The 16,852-nt window shown below is 43.1% G+C and overlaps 1 protein-coding gene across 6 annotated transcripts in view; it reads right to left on the bottom strand.

Annotated features, from left to right (window-relative positions):
* Positions 1–16,852, bottom strand: part of adgrb3 (adhesion G protein-coupled receptor B3) — a 128,671-nt gene that overhangs the window by 91,543 nt on the left and 20,276 nt on the right. The window contains exon 1 of one of the 6 annotated variants that reach the window (XM_081714591.1): positions 13,013–13,911. The exons of the other annotated variants lie outside the window; for them this stretch is intronic. The gene's annotated coding sequence lies outside the window, so the exon portion shown is untranslated. Of the gene's footprint in view, positions 1–13,012; positions 13,912–16,852 lie in introns of those variants that run through there. 6 annotated transcript variants of the gene reach the window in all.

Genomic DNA, 16,852 nt, shown 5'->3' on the forward strand with positions numbered 1-16,852 from the left:
ACACATAGCAAACCTACGTAGCTCTTTACCCGCAATCAGAACTGAGCCCTTACTCTCCATTTGCACGAGTGGCAGAGAGGAATCTCTAACTGATATGCACACTGTAAATAAGGAGGCTGCAGTAGGACAAAAAGCACCATCCTTTCAACGGGTTGGCTCGGTTTCTTGGAGAGGAGCCGGATTAATGAGCTTCTCTATGCAAAGTGTACCCATATGCATATACTTTTCACACTAATCAGCAAAGTGTAAAAATGCTCTCTCCTTGAGAGATCGCCTCTCCTAATCTAATTAAAATGTATTAAAGTATGCAAAAGTTCAAGGACATGAAACGAGTGCATTTTGCATCCCTCTAGTTTTGGAGTTTTGCATTTCCGAAAGAACCAAAATGTCCTTACCAATATAAAAGATAAACTATTTTTAGTTATCCTTCTATCCAAAATTGCTACAAAAGATGATAGATTTCCAGTCTGGATAATTGGTTGAACAGATGGATGGATGGACAGATGAACAAAGAGTAGACAATTGAAAGATTGGCATTATTGCTTTCAATGTATGGGTAAGCCTGACAGAGTGAGTGATTTCATCATTTAATGAAATATCCTAAAAAAAGAAAATGGTTTGCATGATGTTACAGAACTAATTAATTTTTAATATTTAAGCAAGTCACACATACTTGGCAACCCTGATACCTCAGAAATATTTATGCTTTGTAGTGACTTTTTCCATATTGAAATCAGTATCGACTCATCAAAGAGAACTTTAAACCCCAGAGGTACAGCCAATGAAGGTGATGGAAGTCTGGGTTAAAGTACACAAAAAGAATATCGGGTCTGTTTAAAAATACTCAGACAGATGATGTGTTTACGATAAGAGATACATGGCATATAGGTCTTAAAGTAACATTATAAGTCAGCTATTCCTAGTTAGCAAACATCAATCTTAATTCTTTTCTGAAATAACTGACTGCTTTTTGAGTTTCCTTCCTGTATGAAAAAATGCGCTTGTGTTGGCTTGCTGTCCAACTCTGACCACAAAAGGCTTTTTTTTTTGCTGACTTCACAAAGTATACAGACAATATTAGGTAGCCTAGAGATTAGGCAAACCATTTGTATGGATTCAGCTGGGAGTGTACATGTTGGTTTAAGCAGTTTATTTTTTGGAAAGAAAGCCTTCAAATATGTAGAAGACAGTAAAAACACCACCACTCCTAATGTTCTTGTTACTCCTTTGGTCAGGTACCTCCTTCAAAAGGTTCACATCCATTGAAAAATGTCATTGAATAAACACATTGACTTCTCTTAGCAGTGATCTACTAACATTGATCCGTCTTATTTAATCCAAAGCATGGAGATGCTATGTCATGTAAAAAGCTAGTAATGAATGAAACGATCGATCCTACGATATTGATTTGGATTGATTTCAGCTGTGTTAACTAGCCCCATTTGCTAGTATTTACCATTAACCAGGACAGCGGTTTTTGTGACTTATTCCTTGAAGCATTCTCCTTCATGCACCCACTCCCATGCGGAGTCTTTTGTCAATCCTGTCTCTCTGTTCGTATGTCCACTTTACCCCTTTCTCTAGGGTCTCGCCAGATCCTTTCACACTGCCTGGCCATAGTTAAGTCCTTCTTTAATATCATCTCCACCTCGACGGGTTCAGTGTCTGAGTTCAGATGCCACAGGCAGATTAAAACACCAATCATCTTGTACTTGGAGCTGTTTCTTACTGCGTACCATTATGACTCTGACTTCGTTTCTCTTTTGCTCTGTGTAAGTATAGCATCCAAGTCTAAAATACATGCAACATAGGTGCGCGCAGTTGCCCTGGCACCTACGACATACATAAGTGTAGCTCACGTGTCAAGTTGGTCACGTGTCAAGTTCTGGAACCCTCTTCACCTATAGAAATGTCTTTTTGTTTGTGCTGGGGTACTTAGCGGAACGAGGAGAACAGACTGCAAATCTGTTCAAAGCAGCACCGCAAGTGTTCTGGCTCATCGCTAAAGTTAAACACCTCTCTCCTTGACAAATAGGCTAAAGTACAACTGGCTAGTCTCTATGATTTCAAAATGGGACTCTAACGTAACAATTCACCCCTTCCCCCATCGTGACCGCCACCACCGAACCTCAGTTGCCTTCACACATCTAAAAAGAGACACGTTGCGTTTGAGAAACCGCACTAATTATTGCAGTTCCCGTCTGCGCTCCTTCGTTGCGTGAGCCCAGGGGACAGAGCGAATCCTGCGCTGCTTGCCAGAAGTCATGTTTAGCCATGCATTTCCCAAGATGAAATCCGAGCACAGCCATCGATTCTTTTGGAAAATGCAGTGCACACAATGTCCGTTCCCACGTTTACAAGGAGCCTTTCAGAATGGTCAGCAGTAGACAGCATATAATCCTTATATGGATACTGACCTTTCTAAAGCTAGTCCAAGAGAGGCCAAGAAGTAAGCAACGAGGCTGAAGCGAAAACTCATTCTTACTCCAAATCATAGAAAATGACTTCTGGTAATTATATCTGCCACTGTGAACTAGTAAATTATGCCACTGAAAGACTGGCAGTAACATTGCCAGAAAAAATCTAAAACATCAAGTGCCTGGCTATTAGCAAAATTTACCAAAGACTTAATGTAGTGAGAAGTGAGCTCACCGTAGCGACGGTGCTACCACCCCGCTCCGCCGCTAGTTATGGAAGTTGGCAGGGGGCCTATTTTAAGTAAGTAGGTCAAACAGGATGTGGGTGCGATTCCCACAGCTGACTAGTCTTGTAATTCAGTCACATCTAAACACTTCAACACTTTTTAAGTAGGTCTCCAGATAGTCGCAATCCACTAAATGCTATTAGGCAAATTCATCTTACTGTTCTTACAGTCGAGGGTATGGCAGGAAATGATGCAACCCAAGCCTTGAGCATAATGCATCACCTTCACTTCATCCAGTTACAGAATGAAAGGCAAAAGCATGTTATACACTTGAATTAATACTTTGCTCAGGAAAGGAATACATAAACACTCAACTTTCTTTTCCAGGACTGATATTTAAAGGATAAACAACATTAAGTGATCATGATAAATCTGTTGTGATCATAAAATGGCAGAAACCTTGTGACATTTGCCGCATAACTGTTGTTCTTTTTTATTTGCTTTATAAATGTACTTGAAGCTTGAGTCTTATTAGTTTTGAAAAAGTGCCACAAAACAGAACGGTGCGAGACTCAACATGACATATATGGCCCTAGTGATCTGATTCAAAGTTAAACCTGAAGTCAAACTACAACTGACAGTCTGAGATATAATATTTTGAATATCGGATAGGATGCTTTGGCTAGAAATCTTTCCTCCCCTTATAAAAGTCCATAAAAGACAGAAAACGTAAAACAGGCCTACTTAATGAGCACAGACACACTGGCAAATCAAGTTAATGCAAAATGTAACATTTCGTCTTGGCATGATCTGCATTTGGGATGCTTCACTGTATCCAAGTGCGAGGGAAAAAAGACCCTTCACTATAGATCTTATCAATAATGCATCCTCTGTGTTGCTCCACTTTTTTCTTCCCAGTGAATTGCTTCTTCGCTCATTTCCCAGCATGCTCAGTGAGACGCCCCTGGCACGCCGTCCCAATCAGTGTCAACCTCAAAACCCACACAGGCCAATCAGCCACTGCCATGGTCCTGGTCCCCTCCTTTAACACACCCCCGAAGCTTTAACACACACTCCACGCTCCTCTCATCTGACACATGTGAGAGTCTGTGCATAAAGAAGCTTCCACTGGGAACCCAGCTGAAGACAAATCAATTGGTGTGCACGTCCACCCCCCCCCCCCCCCCCCTTTGCTCTTTCTCGTCTAAGCTTCTGTTCTCCATCCTTGCTTCCTTTTACAAAGTCATCATTGCCTGGCTCCCATCTCATCCATCTCCAGGCTGGTTTGGTGAATCAATGGATTAATAATGCACCTAAAAATTGCAACACAGGGGACTATGGATCAAACCACAAACTGTCATGCCTTAATCTTTGAAATTAAAGTTGAGTGGCGAGAGAGAAAGAGAGCGAGAGGGAAAAAAAAGAGAAACAAGGGAGAATCATAGCAAAGTCCATTTCACTCCATTACCTTTCTTGGAGGACCCCACTTTATTTTCCTCTGAAATGTCCATAATTTAATTTATTTGAGCTTATTTAGTTGTGAGGCTCACTATGAAATATTAGTGACTTTCCATTCAGTTTTAATTAGACATTTGGAAGGCTTCTATCTACAGAACAGTGTAGTCATGTGTTCGTGCACACACACACGCTTTCCGCATTGACCACTACCGAGGATATTTTTACACCACTTTAGAGAGAGTATAGGCAAAATGTTTTTGCTTGACCTTTCATCTACCCATCTAGTTTTGAAGAGTCTAAAAACCACACAGACGTAAGAATGAAAATGAAATGGATATTTATCGCATACACAGGTACAGAAGAGCATAACATGCAAGGTAAATTCATATTAAAATCAAAGGCATTTTTCCCTGGTACATTTTAGTGTTACTAAGCAACCGGCTTCGAGAATGTGCATTCTGATCGCTGCATGCACGATGAGAGACTGCAGGAAAGCGAATCCTTGTCAGCTGAAGGTGTGATGGCCTCTTTCTCATGGCAGGGGGTTAGATCGGGCACTTTCACACAAAAAAAGGAGAGAGAGGGCTGTTGAAGTTTGAGGGGGTTTGCTGCTGCTCTGTTCGACGGGGCCCATTCGACTGAGAGGGGCCAGCCTAGGAGAGGACGGGATAGTGTGACTTGAATGGAGAGTAGCTGGACTGGTCCACAGGCACCCGAGAGAGGAAGGACGGGGAGACGGACGTCCAGTGTATGCGAGAAGAAATGAGATTAGCTGCGTCTGTCTCCGCTTCTCTCGTAAAGCGCGTAAAGGGATTTAAAATGCCACTGACATGGGAAGACAAAGAGATGGCGAAGAGAAAATGACTGGTTTACCACACCTGGGAAAATTCACGGCTCCACCGCTTTATGCATCCGTGAAAGGGAAGTGCAAAGAAAGGTACGGGGAGTTCGTTACGGACAGGCTACCGCACGAAGGTTGTACGTACAACACCACGGGCCTTCGCGCTTCGAACGTAATCGACAGAATTCGCCGAAACTGGCTGTGCGTTTCCGCTGCCGGACAGCAGTCGAGTTCGAGACACTCGAGGAGTAAATGTTACTGAGACTGTCGACAAGTCCAGGATGACTCACGCTCCCCTGCGTTTCCTTTATTAACTGCCACCAAATAAGCCGCACAAGTAAAAAAAAAAAAAAAACTAACTAAATAAACCAGACCATAATAAATAAAACAATAAACAAATAATTTAATGAGTGAATAAACTGTCATATTCCCAGACCAGAAAAACAAAAAACCCTGTTCATGTGGAAGCCCAATTTCTATTTACATGTATAACGAGAACTGAGGTAAGGGCGGACGCAAGTATTGTAGCACAGCGTCTTTATCGAGGGTAATATATGAACCATGGTACATGTAGCTCAAAATGAGTAACCAGATACATATGTAAACTCATAGTAACCGAGAAACAGCTAAAGATCGGTCCAGAAGCTCATCTAAGAACATCTAAGATCGGTCTAGGTGGGAAACATTGGGGTTCCTCCACGTGTTGAATTAAACAACAAAAAATAGAAAGTGAGCCTCGTAGAGCATTTTTCCGTTTGTACACTTAGATGTACATGTGTTTTGTGGGCGTAGCTTAATTGGTAGCGACAACACAGCCGTGTCGGGTTAAGTTATTTCGAGGTGTATTTGCTACTGGAGGTATTTTAATGGTTTGATTGGCTTTCATACACGAGTGGTCGCCATCCAGTCTATCGCGATCGACAGGTAGATCCAATCAGCCGGAGCTGTAAATCAGCCATATGAGGTTGCAGACCACTGTCATACACTAACAGACCAATTTGACGTATGACGTCGTCGTTTGACGTATGAAGTGCACGCCTTGTGATGGCAGAAAAACAGCAGAATCCAATGGCACAAGACAATTTTTGCCACTGTTTCATGGATCTCGCCTATTTAGCTCAGCGTCTTTCTGCTGTTTTTCTGCCCCCAGAATGGGTGCACATCTGCAAGAAATGTCACCACAAGGTAATCATTTTCGGCGTCACCTCATCTGATCAAGTAGCCCACTTAACATTGAATTGTCCTGGATCCTCAGCGTTTAACACAGACCTTGTTCATCCGGGCGCCATCCTAGCAGGCATAACTCTTTGTTCATTCTCTCCTTTTTCAGATGTAGACAAATTGCACAAAGACTCTTACTGGCGTTAACCCTCTAGTAATATTGATTTGCCTGACCTGGAGATGGAACCCGTCTTCTGCGTGCAGGTTACTTTTCTTAACCCAAAAAATTACTTAATATGACACACACACAAACACACATGACAGGCAGACTGTTTGTTTTCCTTTGTAGTGGAAATGACAGCACTGACTATTTCCACCAGCACTCCACACCATACCTACACCACCATATTGTGTGTATGTGTCTGAGTGAGTGAGTCCGTATGTGCGTTCTGTGCCCTAACGTGTCTAGTTCATTTCAGTTCAGGCAGTGGAGGAAGACACAAGACAATGCCACCCACACTCCTCTGCTTCTTGACAGCTCTCTGCATGACCGATAACAGAGACGTGAAGCGCAGCTGAATGGTTCAGCCCCGGTGTGCAGCGGCTCCACCTCGTCCAAAATGTGATTCATGTCGCTCCCACTCCTCTCCACCCACACCCCCACCCCTCTCCACCCACACCCACACCCCTCTCCTCCCACACCCCCACCCTGGCTAAGGACACTAAACGAACCTCACCCAGTCGGATCCTGTGCACTTGATTGTGCTGGGTGAGCACCTCTTTTATAGCCACTTGCTTTGCCCTGACATGACAGCCCGTCATCCCAAGTCCACAGATCGTCTCCATCTCCACCCCGTCGCCCGCTCAACCCCCTCACCCACCCCCAACCTATTAATCTAAATTAGCACTCTGACAAAGTGTCAAAACACTGTGTATGAAAAAATTATGTATGCTCCTGAGAAAGCCATCCATTACCGTACATCACGCAACAAAGACAGAAGATAAAAGATGAAAGAGAAGATTAAAGAAAAAAGCACCTTCATAATGATAAAAAAAGAGCTCCAAACATCAAATCATTTTCAAACTGTGGTAAATTAATTCTCGGGCTCTTAAAATGTGAAGAAACTTGTGAAGTCTGATGTTCCACTGCTCCAACCAAATGACTGCTGGAGTTGTATCAAAGTATTTACTAAGAATGTTTTGAGATAGTACCAATACTCAGATTTTTCATAGTCATTTAAAAACAACATTGATGCCAATACAAATTGATTTCTTAGCCTATATTCAGGCTCAGTTATCAGATTGATAGATGAAATCAAACATATTTATGTTCCATTTGTAAGACAATTAGTACAAGCTTAATATGACAATAAATCATATGTAACTCAATTGGTCAACACCATCTGAATATTTCATTAGAGCAGCAGTACGATGGCTTTATGCAATTATCATTTAATACTGTTACCAGCACTATCAAAACATCCTAATAAAACAAGTAGTTTGCTTTTTACATCAGTCTCTAGTACACATTGATTTTGTCTCTGCCAGACAAACCTCCCCACTGAAATCAAAACTTTGCTTGCAGTCACAGCATGTCTCGAGAAATAATCATGATCAATACAAAGATCTAAAGCACCCCAAAAAACCCAAACTATACTGTCCAGTTGAATTTGGTCAGCTTCCTTGAACTCAGTACAGAGCGAGATGGAGGTGTGTGAGGGACTCTTGCTGGGCTCACTGCTCCAGCTTTTCCAATTCTTCCATTTCCCAGAGTCGCACTGATTAAGGGCCAGAGAAACATCCCTGCAAGTACTGCCAGGCACTTTATAAACATGGCAAAAAAAACACACAAGAGGGGATTATTCCATTTCCAGCCGACTGTCCCCTCGAAAGGACTGAGGGGGGCGTCGTGTCAGGGAGAAAACTGTCAGCTGGCAGAGGTGGCCAGCAATGAAAAAAAAAGCAATGGGGCTAATATAATTAGGTGGCTATTCCCTGCTACTGCAAACACATCATGCTCCCTTTGCTTAAAATACTGGCTTTTACATTTTAAAAACTTCAATGGATTGGTCATAGTCTGAGGATGATATGCAACTCTGCAGTGAAAAGGAGGCAATTCTTTACCACACAGTAGAAAAAAGTTGTTATTGTCACTCCGTATTCAGCATGTAGTATCAATGACAGTGCCAGTATCCATGCCTATCAACCAATCAGAAGTCAAGAAATAGCTGGCACATTCTTAGTTCCTAGCACCGTAAACAGCAGTGGTAATAGATGTGGCAGGCCCTAGTAATGGAAACATCCAATGAAAGGAATATAAGAAATTGAAAAAATACCATGGTGAGATTTTTTAAAAATTATTTATAGACATAGAATGGCCACATTATTAGAGGCACATCTAGTAGTGCGTTGTACCTCTGGCCTTCAGAACCGCCGCAATTCTTTGTGGCATAGATTCCACTAGGTGTTGAAATCTTTCTGCAGGTACCTTGACCAGTGTGAGCAGGATCGCTTTTTGCAGTTGCTACAAGTTAGATGGACGTACTGACGTGCTCTGAACAGCCCGTTCTACCTTGACCCGGATATGTTCTGTAGGATTAGGATCAGGGGACTGTGAAGGCCATGGAGGCGAGCAAAACTCACAAGAGTATGCTCCTGGAACCAGTCCAGGACTAAACGACCATTGTGGCATGGTGCGTTGTCCTGCTGAAAGTGCCACAGCTGCCGCGAAGGGATGAACTTGGTTGGCCACAACGCTTGGTTAAGCCCTGTGGTCCAAACGCCCATGCACAGGTATCAGAGTACCCAGGGTGTGCCGAGAAAACATTCCACATTCCTCTTAATCACACAGTTCTTGGTATAATGTCAACATTGTTGTGTGAGAAAACCACACAAGGTTAGTTGATTTTGGAAAGCTGGTCCCAGCTAGGCTAGCACTGATAACCATGCCTCGTTCAAAGTGATTCAGAGAGCTTAATTTTTCCATTCTAATATGGAATTACACTCATACTGGTCCACAGAAAACATTCTCTCCCATGATTTTATGCTGTTCGGGGCAACACGTGTAATTTCCATTCAGGAGAGCTCCAATTGTGAAAAAGCAGGTTTCTCTAATGGAAAAAAACAGTTGAAAACAATAATTACAATAACATGCACCTCTACAAAGGAAAATATCAAAAAGAAACCCTGCTGATATAAAAAAGTGATGTGTTCTAACAACAAGTGTTATCTGGTCCAAAACGAAACGCAGCAAAGTAGCTAAGTTGACAAACAGAAAGCTTGGTGGTACGTATTCACTGACATTTCACAAATTCCTGAGTCAATCAGGAAGTGGGTGCATGATGATGGGCTCCAAAAAGCCGGGATGACTTCACCGAGTTCCTGAGTGGGCACGCTAATTTTAGCGTGCGACTAGAAAGGGCCGACGCGGCTGGTACAGTGCTAGCTCAACATGGACTCGGGTGGCGTAACAAATAAAGTCCATAGAGCTGTGACTGCAGGACTGTATAAGCCCAGCTGACAAAGAACAACTGATAAAACAATGCCCATGGTACCTTCTTACTGCATCAGTGCATAATACCTCTGCAGGAATGGACCAGTTCAGTGTCCGTGACATATAGTGGGCAGTGTTATGTGATATGAGGGGACATCTAATTTTGTCTTTAAATTCACTTTCATGACCTGTGAATGTAAATTGGCGTTACACCATCAGTGCTTTTAATTGCTTGTGAGGTAAAACAAACACACTCTCCAGAGGATTCTTAACAGACATGGATTGTCTTCATCAAACAAAAGGACAGATGCCGAGAGATCATCAAATGATATTTGCACAGTGATTTTTCTGTCAATCAGTACTAGGGGCACTAAATAAAAGACGGGTCCATTTTAAGGCTGCATCTCCCTCCATCTGATCGTAAGCCCTCAAATTCATATGAGTACTAACACACTATAATAACCAGATTTGGTAGTATAGGTTTACCTGATTGTTATGGCAAATCTTGCCTAGGGAATAAAATATGGATTATTTGACATATTAACATCACGCACCCTGAATTCTTGTCAAAAGCTGTAAATCATAAAATAATGTGACAGAGAAACAGAAACACAATAATGGCCAATTAATGCCTATATCACACACCACAAAAATTTAAAAAATCTTCCTTATTATATTTGATGGTATTTTATAATCAGTGTAGAATAGGCATGCCACTGCCTTGTCACATTAATTAAAATGACACAGTAAATTAGGTTACTTTACAGGTCTACAAACCTCTATATCTGAAACGTTTGCATTCACAAAGGTGTCTAGTGTAGTGATTGAGTGGAAATAAACCCACTCTTTCCTCCAGACACAGGGCTTGTTTTAATTTTAGAGATACTAGGCATAATACCATATACTGGCTCTAGTGAAAAGCAACCATGTATGTTTGGAACCTCCATATTTTAGGGTGTATTTTGAATTTTTTAAAAAAGAGGATGCAGTGGATGGGAGGGTGGCACTGTGCAGACTTTAGAAAGCCAATATCAACCAAATCAAAACCAAATACAGTTTTTTTTTCCATATTTTTAGGACCCAAAACATGGCTGATGTCCTTGAAAAAGAGGAATGCATGATCACCCTACCATATTGATGTATGTCGTTTGAGTCATCTTTACATTTCACAAGCTCCAACCATTTGTGTCTTTCGTCTGACGATGTAATGGTATGCATTCGTCGCTGTGGTGCATGCGTGCTGAACACTGCACCTTGCACAAATGGTAAACACAGCGCGGGCAAAACATGCGACAATGCACAATTACGCACGGAACGGTGCGCCCCTCTGCATGACACAGGGGCCTCGTCTCTCCGTGGACATTCGTCTTTAATGGACACGCAAGGCCTAAATTGGAGCACAGTGCCATTACATACGGGTCCTATTATGTTCCAGCGGTGTGTCATGCCAACATTAATCTAGAGGTTCATTCCCACATAAACACAGGCCTCTGTTTTTAACTGCCATTGACCGTTATGTTTAAGAAAACATGGCCTGGATCTTTTGCTGGGCTCTGTAGAACTGGGTTATGTTTACATATTCATAGGTATGTATTTATATAAATGATTCATGACCTGACAAAGCACACTTTATGTAAATGGATCACCGCTTTTGTCAAGGGTTCGTCCTGCAGCACTAAACGGAAAACTATCTGCGCTACTTAAACAGAAGCGGCACCATTGGCCTGATCTATAACCTAAAAAGATTCAACTACGTTTTTTTTTTTTTTGTGACAAGTATAAAGCACCTCGGTCAGAATTAACAGTCTTGTCACTACTTCCCATTAACAGTCGCTTCAATGGTATGCTCATAAAGGTGAAAAGAATGACACACTATCTAAATACTGTGTATAATAAGCATTTCAGAGCATTTAAGATGTGCACGCAGCTAGTCTTTCCAAACGGTCTCAGCCTGAATGGTGACTAACTACGTCAAGGCTGACGATGGATGTGCAAGTCTTTTTCTCCCGTCAGATCATTTACAATGTCGAAACTAGGTCAAGAAATATCTACTTTTTCTTCGTCATTGCAAGTACGTACACATTCAGCGTTGCGGACTATGACACTGGGGTTACGCGGTAAATTGAGGAAATTAGATAAGCAATGTCCTAACCGGACCTTGAATTCATTGTATCTGGCAGCCACCCTATCCGGGACTCGGACCCAGGTCTGACGGGAGGTAAACGTGACCTCTCTGGCACAGAGCACCCGTTTAACCTTCCTGAGCGACGGTCTCTGTCATGCCATCCTCCCCTTCGGAGGAGCGACGGCCTCTGTCACAACACTGTTCTGAGTTCGCGCTTCAGAGGAGTGACTCATTTCGATAATGGTATTAGCCGTTTAGCATAGAACGCTGGTTTAGATCATTAAATGAACGCTGTGGACGTCTCTCTGCCAGCGCTCCTGGAGGAAGTAAACGCTGAAGCCGTCATCTCCATTAAGAAAACAACTCTGGTTTTATTACTGCAAAACAGTAGGATACAATTTGCATCAAAAATCAACTGTAAACCAACTTTAACTGGAAATTGCCACTAGTCCAAGCAAGCAATTGCCACCAGTCATTAGTTGTTAATATACACAATCTATGAAATGTCATGCATGATTTTAATGTTTTTTTTCTTCATTTTGCCATAACAATGACAATAGCCTAACTGAGGGCACAAGAGATTGGGAAAAGCCTGCATGCTAGGCCTTGTGGAAAAAGCAGAAAACTCTTGGAGTGTGTGTGTGTGTGTGTGTGTGTGTGTGTGTGTGTGTGTGTGTGTGTGTGTGTGTGTGTGTGTGTGTGTGTGTGTTGGCTATGAAAAGAAACAATTGCATGGAGCATAGCTTTACACAGCGCTGCTGAAACAGAGATCATGTGGACGATGCTAAGAATTACTTCATGAATTCAGTGTGTATTTTAGAAGCAATGTGATGGTATTAATTATTCATCAAACGAATGAAGAGTACTGACTAGGTCGGCTACTGCTGTACGGTGAACATCCATGGCATATCTACTACAGATCATTTTGTTAAAAGCTGTACTGAAGCACCCTCTGGGAAAGCATGGAAGGACTACTGATATGAATAGTTAAGTGAAAGTTTAAATTTGTTCCTTTTATTCCCCCCCAGTTATTATCAGTTGTACTCTTTTGTATTTTTTAAATCACACCGAGCTGTAAACATGCCCTCACACTAAATACAAATCAATGCAGCAACATACAAACACATGTATCATACTGCAACCCTATATATGCTAATACGTTGGCAGGTTCTTCGTAACAACCCAATGCTGTACTCCAAGCTATGCCACTCAATAGATTGATTATCATTACTGTAACAGGGCGCGGTATGAAATGCGCCCAGACTTCACACCGCATTCCCCCAACCTTACCTCCCACGACTCACGATGAATGTTTTACACCAGTGTGACTCCGTCGACCATCACACAGGAACCAGCGGCAGCTTCTGGAGCAGAGCACCTTTTGGATTTTTAGAGGCCTTCTTGTATCGATTGCAGAAGACGGGGTCAGGCTTCCTGAATAATTAAACGGCCACGTTTCTTCCTTCTTCCAAAGATGGAGGTGTCTGAGCTTGCCGGAGTGGAAGAGCGTTTGGTGGCGCGCTGCTGTGCCTCATCCTTTATAAGAGAAAAATCCACACTTAAAAAAACCAAAAAAAAACAAACCTTGCTCTCAAATATTCTCAGTCTCAACTCCCAACCTCTCTATACACTGCTATTTGTCTGTGGTCTTTTCTCTCCCCACGTCTCCATCCGAGGGCCCTGTATCCTTCTGTATTTGGGTGGTTGTTTGAAGGCTATTCACTCGCGGTCTGTTGTCACAGCTGTCAATTCGGCAACAAATGCCTTGCAAACATACAATCAGTGGTAAAAGGATGCCCAGAAGTGAAGCGGAACGAGAGCAAATCCATTCTAAGGGGAAAAACGATGCCTTGTTCATTCTCCCAACGGAAGCTGATGTTGCTGAAGAGAGGACCCTGTGCCGCGTGAGAACAAAAGAGATTTAAAAAGCTGATGTGTTGTTCTGAATAAACAAAATGGCGGCTGAGAACTGAAGGTCCGCTGTTTGCTGCCGGTAGGCCGTGAACTTTGACACTACAGCCTAAGCAAAGTGCATTTCACTGAATAACGGAGAAGAGAAGGACCAGATATTGTGCTTTTGTGTATTTGTAAAAATTTCTTACAGCAAATCTTGTGTGAAAACTTCACATGGGAAACATTTAAATACCAAAACCCCCACTAGCAACGCTGTGTAAGGAAAGGTAATTTTCTTCGGGCCGCTTGTACTCCAAGCTGTCAATACACATCCAAATATTTTTGTAGAGTCACGCACCTCCGAAAGCACCGCTGCGTTCGAGACTGTCAATTTCCGAAATGTACCACCCTGCCAGCATATGGCGGCCCCCCTGCACTTCCCTTTGAGTTTCATTTCACACACAGGTGCATGAGGACCTCAGCGGCAGTGCGGAGCAGTGGAGGAAACCTGATGTCCCCTCCTCCCCTCAGGGGCGGAGGGATTGTGGGAGTGGGGGTTGGGGAGGCGGGCGCACAATTAGCCGCTATTCACAGCGGAGCTGAAAAGGTTCGGCAGCGGCGGGGTCCTACGGCGAATAACAATGAGGCAAAACAGCGGCGCAAGCAGACGGCTCCGCGCGCTCCAGGAAGGGCCCGCTTTTGGCAGGGGCGGCGCATGCCGGGTTTGTTTTGGGGAGTCGGGAGACCTGAGAGAGGCCCTTTTTGTTCATTAGTCTGCTCCTCATCAGCCACGAACGGCGGCAATCACAGCCTGCGCTTCACTCACACTCAAAACGCACCAGGGCCTTTAAGAGAAAGCTCAGATGTGAGGTTAGTCTGGAGTGTTTGAATGGAAGACAAACACGATGTATTCATTTGTCAAAAAAAATAAATTCTCTCAGGAACCCTACAGCATTATGCCAAAAACACTGTGGAAATAGGCTAAACTGGAAAACAACATAATGAATGGAGAGCGACTCTTTCTCACTGGGAATGTCCACTAAACAAATCCAGAGTCCTCAATTTCTTCCTGTAACTGACACTTTTCTTCCTTCATCTTGTGAGATGATGGTTAAAAGCTCATATGGAGGCTGCAGCGTAATAGTAAACCTCGACAGTGTGGCTGAAAACTGTGGCGAGTGTTGTCAAAAGCACCATCTTCATTGTATTACTACTGTATGATTACTGCAAGCTACTCTTAACATTTACAATTAATTAATGCTACTAAAGCTATCCTCATCAGAAAAAAGTGAGTTTGCTTATCTACAGAAGGGTAATAAGCGCTTGTCAGCCAACTTACCCCATGAGTGGGGAACACTACCTAATTAATCAAGACATTTTCGGTTGACAGTGTTAGCGTATATTTTGCTTTTTTTTTTTTTTTAAATGGTGATCCTTTGTTGGTTGATTTATGTCAGAACTACATTGGTATCCATGGTACTGCTTGCCCGTAATAATACAGCTGTTTCTGGATCAGTCCAATAGTGCTCAGGACTATGGCATTGGCTCTTTGCATTCAGTAAACATTCTGCCAATACTGCCACAAGACGTGTCAAACATTCATCAAGACCAAAACAGAAAATTCTCCAACTGCAACTCATGACCTCAAACTCCTCTCATATAAAACTTGACACATAAAGACTCAACCAAAACTCATATAAACTGAGCTCGCTGGCAATAAACAACTGTTATCTCGAAATAACAGTTAACTGTTATCTCAAAATAACAGTTTTTTTCCCCCCAAAAAAAGCTTTTATTTTTGACCACTCATCTAAAACCAGGTAAGGCAGTACATGTGAAAGGGAGCAATTCTTCAATCCCAGTTGGTTCCGTGCTCGCAATCCCAATTCCTTACCATCCCCTATAGCCCCATGGCTTGCTGCTTCGGAATAAACGGGCAGCGATAAGCCGTAATTCATTAGCCGCTATCGTGCTCTCATTACTGCTGTGCCAGCAACATATGTCACAAGGCAGTACAGCTGAGAGAAAGGCTCTTCTCAACCGTCACCCATAAGCCATGTAAATTGCAGGGAGGTGTGAGATGCACCGAAGGTGATGGTAAATTGAGGGTGAAATTTACCTCGAGGATGCCGCAGAGAGGCCACGTGTATGGTGGCACTGGGATAATGGGGTCGGCGAGGCTTGCCATGCTCCCAGGTGCCCCTGCCATGCTGAACTGGGACCGTGCAGGTGAGCAATTACTGATGAAATCAATGATTGGCCTGAGCAGGAACCTGTCCACAACGCCTGCTCGCCCCTCCCAAAACGACCCGTGACCTTCAGCTTTCAGGTCGCTGCTGCGGCATGGTAATGAATAAAGCATCTCGCAGTCGGTGGAGTCCGTCCGAACTAGGCCTGCGATGGCTAGGGTCAAAAGTGCCAATCCTGAGCAGGTGCAAGGAGCTCGGTGAGTAGCCAGGAGCTATTCGCTGTGGGCACCGCGTTGCCAGTGGAGGGGCAATTGTGACAGATATAGGCAAAAACGCACTACCTGGTCAGTGCTGGCTGCGCTCTCGACCAGCAAAGACGATGGCGACAGCTTCTCCAATGCACTTGAAAATAGGACCAAAATGGATATCCATATTGTGAAGACAACTACTATAGTTTGACTAGCTTGTTTAATTTCAGTCTTCATTGTCTATCTATTCAGCAGGTGTCCATTTATTCTAGTAAAACATCCACTCTCTCACACACATGCGCACACACATGCACGAGCACCACATAGACCAACTGTGCTAATCTGTACCTCCATCCAAAAGAAAGCTGCAATTATAGCACCTCAGTGTTGAAGCAACAAAATGAACAATAGCCAAGGTCTTCCTCATCAAGTCGCCCGCCAAGTGAGATGGAGTGAAGAGTGCTTTTGGACACATGAGGACATGCAGCTCCTAACAAGGAAAAGCAGCTGGTCGGCACTAGCATCGTTAAGCTGCATAAGGCTCGTGGGACTTCCGTGACGTTCCAATCCAACTCCATGTTTTGCCCTAAACTCAGTGACTCAATGTGCTTTTGGCATAAAAATGTAAAATGAAGGAATAGTTGAAATGGCGGGAAGGGATACATGCAATACGGAACGAAACCTTTCAAAATCACCCGCATAAATTTGGTGTGGCAAACACAACAAGCTGTGCCAACCTTAAAGTTTAGTCATGTTGTATGTGGTAGTCTGAGAAATTGTGTTTGACTATACTGACCAAC

Source organism: Electrophorus electricus, chromosome 5 (genome assembly GCF_041902795.1).
Source record: "Electrophorus electricus isolate QZ-2024a chromosome 5, ASM4190279v1, whole genome shotgun sequence".
In the NCBI taxonomy this organism is placed as follows: domain Eukaryota; kingdom Metazoa; phylum Chordata; class Actinopteri; order Gymnotiformes; family Gymnotidae; genus Electrophorus; species Electrophorus electricus.